The sequence below is a fragment of the Heliangelus exortis genome, chromosome 8 (genome assembly GCF_036169615.1).
Source record: "Heliangelus exortis chromosome 8, bHelExo1.hap1, whole genome shotgun sequence".
Classification (NCBI taxonomy): domain Eukaryota; kingdom Metazoa; phylum Chordata; class Aves; order Apodiformes; family Trochilidae; genus Heliangelus; species Heliangelus exortis.
This window is the reverse complement of record NC_092429.1, coordinates 4,347,995-4,354,038: the sequence shown is the minus strand read 5'-3', so window position 1 is coordinate 4,354,038 and position 6,044 is coordinate 4,347,995.

Genomic DNA, 6,044 nt, shown 5'->3' with positions numbered 1-6,044 from the left:
GCTGCCCCTGGGGCGGGGAGAGCCTCACCTGGGCAGGGCTGAGCATGCCCAGCACCATCCTCATCCTGCCCAGCACCATCCTGCCCGGAGATGCTGCAGAGATTGCCAGGAAGCTGAACATGAGCCAGCAGTGTGCCCAGGTAGCCACGAAGGCCAAGGGCATCCTGGCCTGGATCAGGAACAGCGTGGCCAGCAGGTCCAGGGAAGGGATTCTGCCCCTGTGCTCAGCCCTGGGGAGGCCACAGCTCGAGTCCTGTGTCCAGTTCTGGGCCCCTCAGCTCAGGAAGGAGATTGAGGTGCTGGAGCAGGTCCAAAGGAGGCAACTGGGCTGGTGAAGGGATCCAGCACAGATCCTATGAGGAGAGGCTGAGGGAGCTGGGGGTGTTGAGGCTGGAGAAGAGGAGGCTCAGGGGAGACCTCATCACTCTCTCCAACTCCCTGAAAGGAGGTTGGAGCCAGGGGGGGGTTGGGCTCTTTTCCCAGGCAACTCTCAGCAAGACAAGAGGGCACAAGAGGTCTCAAGTTGTGCCAGGGGAGGTTTAGGTTGGACATGAGAAAGAATTTCTTTACTGAGAGGGTGATCAGAGATTGGAATGGGCTGCCCAGGGAAGGGGTGGATTCTCCATCCCTGGAGATATTTCAAAAGAGCCTGGATGTGGCACTCAGTGCCATGGGCTGGGAACTGCAGCGGGAGTGGAGCAAGGGTTGGACTTGATGATCTCTGAGGTCCCTTCCAGCCCAGCCAATTCTATGATTCTATGATTCCCCGAACCTCTAGTAGCAACACTTCGGGAGGTTTTGGGCTCAGAAAAAGAAGAATTGGGTTTGCTTTGCTTCCTGAGGGAAATAACAGCACTTCTCTGTGGCCTGGGTGAGCCTGGAGCACCCAAGTCTATGTGATGCCCATCTATGTGATGTCCATCAGGTCTCTTTCAACACCAAAGAGAACAGGGAGTCCCACCATGCAGGGCACCCCACTTCCTCGTGGGTGTCTTCCCCAAGCTGAGACCTTGGAGTGATTAAAACAGACATTTCCCCAGAGAAACCCTGTGTTTTCATAGAAACACAGAAGGGTTTGGGTTGGAAGGGACCTTAAAGACCACCTGGTTCCACTCCCCATGCCATGGGCAGAGACACCTCCTACTAAACCAAGGTTGCCCCAAGCCCCATCTTTTCTTCACCTCTGGATAGCAGAGCCCAGCAAACCCGGGTGTCCTTGCTGAAGCCCACACATACTCCCTGCTCAAGCAGCTCTTCCCAGGGGGAGCTGTCTCAGAGTTCTAAGGACAAACCAGTTAATTTAGGGCATACAAAAGAGTTTTCCCATAACTGGGTGGTTATGCCTTAGAGAAGCCTGAAAGGATTTGCCCAAACACAGAGCCCATGATGGTCCTGTCTCCCAGGAAAAGCAAAGCTGGTTATCTTGGCAAGAGTTTAACTGAGAGCCCAGGACTTTCTTCTTCTCTCCTTAGATGATCAGATACTATTTTATCCTTCCCTGTGGGAGGGCTTCAGGTTTCCTTTTGAGCAGAGACATCTCTTAGGTGGGATTTGGAGGCAGCTGCTGATGGGGCTTGGCTGGGTCAGTACTCACCCATCACAGGCTGGTTCTGGTCCCAGGTAGCAGGACAGGGCACCTCTCACTTATACCATTCCCAAAGAACTGGCTGGAAAAGAAATCCTGCAGCAATAGCAGGCCTTGAGGTTAGGGAACAGGGAGCAGTAAAATATATCTGTAATGGGTGGGATCTGGTGGCAAATTGTGTGTGCGTGCTGGTCTGAAAATATCCCAGACTTTTTGCCATCTATTTGAGGGTTGGGGCTTGATACCTGAAGTGTGGATGGACATTCTTGCTCTGTCCATGTGCATCAGGGAAAGCCTTGCCCCAAACATCCCTACTTGAGAGTGGGGTTGATGCTCTCCCAGCCTAACCTGACCTTGCTTTCCAGAGGCAAGCTTGATGAGACCTGAAAAAAAACCAATAAAAAAAAAAATCAGCAACAACAAAATACCCCCTCCCCCCCCCCCCCCAAAAAAAAAGGAGAAAAAAAAGAGTCATCAGAGGCATTCCTTGAAGCCCAAGTCTGGTTGCTCCCCACATGAAAGCTCTGCTGCTATAGAGTGGTCTTGGAGAAGAAAGAGGAATCCCACTGAGTTGGGAGTCAGCAGGGAAGTCCCCCCAAGGCAGAGCCAGAGTCACGATGGGCTGGAAATGAATGGGGCTCTGTGTAGAGGTAGCTGAGGAGGATTTATGACCTGCCCAGGGGTATGAACCTGGCCCATGAATTAAAGCACTGTTGGAGAATCAGGAGGTTGTGACTTCGGAGTTGCAGTCCTGTGAGAAAGGACAGGGCAGAGTCCATTATATGTGCCCTTAAAAAAAATAAATAAATTTAAAAAATTCAATTTTTTTTTAAACCATGCATTTTCTGAGTGCTAGCCCTGGTAGGACCCCTCTTGCCTCACCTCACTTCAACAGCAGCCCCAGGGCTGCCATAGATCACACTGGGCTATAATAACTGCCTAGGGAGCATGGTATAGCCATGGGGATGTATAGATCAAGCACTGCAGAAGGCTCCAGACCTTTCTGGGGAATACCTGGTGATAAGGAACTGGCACTGCTGTACGTAAGTTGCCTTTTAATGGGCCACATTTCCTTGTGGTTTTTTTTTTGGTTTTTTTTTTTTTGCAATGATGCAATCAGTATCTTAGACATCAGCCCCAGTGCTGCGAGTACAGCACTCAGCAAAACTTATTTTCCCTGCATTATTCCCTTCAGCTTAATGACTGGTGGGGTTTGTCATATTTTAGAAGTCTTTTCGGTGTTTTGGATTTCACAGAGGTTTTACTACAGACCAGACATAACCACGGATCTGGGAAATATGTTTTATTCCTAATTTTTCAGCCTTGGAGAAAGGGAGACAGTGTGACTGCTGAAGGCGAGGGAAGTTCTCAGACAACCCCATCATCTTTGGGTGAGAAGATGGAGATTTGGGTGAAATTTGGGTGTTGCACATGACATAATTTGTCCAGTGGCATAAGTGGGTTGGGAATTGCCTGACAAGTTATTTTTCCTTGTCCCAGCTCCTGGCCCTGCACATGGGAGAGCCCTGGGGGAAAGGAGATGGGACACAGAGCGAGGGAAAAAGCTGCGATGTAGCAGGGTCCATACATCCGAAAAGAACCCCAAAAACATAGAACCCAGACAAAAACGGGCAAAAGCGGATAGCAGGGCACAAACTTGTGCTGTGGGGCAATTTCGGTGGAGTTTTTCTGCTTTATGCCTCGGACGGGGTGAGCGCAGGTACCACATCCCCGTTTCCAGCCCGCCCACCCCCCCCGCTTCTGCCGGGAGGTCGTACCCTGGGATTCCAGCAGAGGGGGAGATAGGATCATTTCTTCCACCACCTCTTGTTCTTCCTGCATTACTGGCATCAACGAGGAGGAATTTCAGAAATTATTTCATAGAATCATAGAATTGGCTGGGTTGGAAGGGACCTCAGAGATCATCAAGTCCAACCCTTGCTCCACTCCCGCTGCAGTTCCCAGCCCATGGCACTGAGTGCCACATCCAGGCTCTTTTGAAATATCTCCAGGGATGGAGAATCCACCCCTTCCCTGGGCAGCCCATTCCAATGGCTGATCACCCTCTCTGTTAAGAAATTCTTTCTAATGTCCAACCTAAACCTCCCCTGGCACAACTTGAGACCTCTTGTGCCCTCTTGTCTTGCTGAGAGTTGCCTGGGAAAAGAGCCCAACCCCCCCCTGGCTCCAACCTCCTTTCAGGGAGTTGGAGAGAGTGATGAGGTCTCCCCTGAGCCTCCTCTTCTCCAGCCTCAACACCCCCAGCTCCCTCAGCCTCTCCTCATAGGATCTGTGCTGGATCCCTTCACCAGCCCAGTTGCCTCCTTTGGACCTGCTCCAGCACCTCAATCTCCTTCCTGAGCTGAGGGGCCCAGAACTGGACACAGGACTCGAGCTGTGGCCTCACCAGGGCTGAGCACAGGGGCAGAATCCCTTCCCTGGACCTGCTGGCCACGCTGTTCCTGAGCCAGGAAGTTTTTAAGTGCTGTTGATCCTGGTATTCTAAATCTAACACTTCCTTTCACCACCTAGGACAAAATGTTGCTCAGGAGGAGCCCCTGGAGGTCCCCGGGTGGTTCCTTCAAAGTTTTAAGATCAGCCCCATGAAGATGTTAAGAAAATGAACTGAAAGTACTTGCACTGCTTCACCTTTTTTACCTGTCTGTGCTCCCAGGTTGCCTCTGCAGCGTGGCCCTGATCTCCCAAACACTTCTGTAGAAACAGGGACTGGAAAATTGGTTGTGTTTGCAGAACCACGGAATCTTTTTGATTGGAAAAGACCTTTAAGATCACCCAGTGCAATCACTCACCTAGCACTAAGTCCAACAGTTTCAGGATGTTTATTCTGGTAGAAGGTATCTTATCAGTTCAGTACTCATTCCAGAGCTCTGGACATCTTCTGGTCCTTGGATGGACCTTTTCCACACCTTTCTGCAGCCATTTCAGGGGCTTCAGTAACTGGGAAGTGTTACCAATGCTCAGAAATGGAGCCTTGCTGGTCCTTACAAGGCACCATCTCACTGTGAGCACTCAGCAGCTGGAGAATTTTAGCTGGGGATGAAGAAGAGCTGGACCACAGGAACAAGGTCACCCCACTGAACTGGGGACAATAATCAGGGTGAGATACAGCCTCCAGCATCCTTCCTTCCCCTGAGCCCTGCAGTTTATGGGAATGGGGTCTTCAGTTCTGCAGAAACATCATCTGGAACAGAGCATACAGAAAATCCCAGTGTCTTACCTTTTTTAATGCTTCTCCTCATGTATTTTGTTTGCCAAACAACATAAAACCACCTAAATCTCAACCCATCCTCTTCAAGGTGTCTTTGCTGGGATTTTGAGCTGGAAGTTCAGAAATTAAAGCCTTGGTAACCAGCTTTGCTTCCTTGGCAAAAGAGAAGTTATTTAACCAAAAACTCTCCATCACTCTCAGAGAGGATGAGCTGAGGAAGCCCATGTGTGCTGTGAGCTGGTGAACTTTCCAAGGGCAGAACTCCAGTTGCTAGGCACAATTTCTTCATCTTGCCATATCCAACATCTCTATAACCTCTGTAAACTGCAACAACCTGAATTTTTTTCTTTTTTTAACCCTACCTTATTCCTGGGTGAAAGGCTGTTTGCTCTGCACTTTCTCCTGGGGAACAAGGAGAGAACAAAGAGCACATGGCGGGATCAGTCACATCGACAGCAAGAAGCCTGAATACAACTTTGAGGGGTATAACACATAACACAGAATAAAATAGAACAAGACTGTCACTGGATGGTCACAATTTTCAAGCCAGGAACAAAATCCAGATGTACAGTGGAGCATGAGTAATGTGTTTAAACTATTAAAAATTTAATATTGTCATAAAAAATGATGCTTCTTTCAAGCAACTGCATCCCCTGTAGTGAAAACCAGGTGAATATACTAGAAATAAAAATAAAAAAAACAAACTACATATAAAGAAAGCACAAATGCACATTGCTGGACAACAACAAAGTTATGTTAGCTCTTGTAATTTCACTTCACCCTGGAGCTAGGCTTGTGTAGGCAGCCACGTAACCAACGTGCAGTTCAGTAACGATGGGTGCATTCTGCAGGCAGGAATTAAGTCCCTTTCTTCAAGGACATTTAAAGTGGTGACTTTGTAAAAGTTGAGCAAGGTCCTGTTTTCTACAAGAGAAGAAAAGTGAGTGCCCAAGTCTGTTTACACTGAGTTTCTCTGCTCCTGATTTTAGACACTTCTGAGCTGCGAATGAGGAGTTACCTGTCTTCTAATTACAGGCTGGCAGGGAAGGGTTATTCAGCACTGAGGAAAAGAGCTTTGCAGTGGGAATGGTCCCAAAATGAGGATGTAAACTCTGACCCAGGGCTTTGCCAGCACCTCACCTGGATTTCCATGCTCCTGAAGATCCCCAAGACTCGAGTCCATGGCTCAGCATCCCCAAGGCGACTGCATCGCTATGGGCTGCAAGCCGG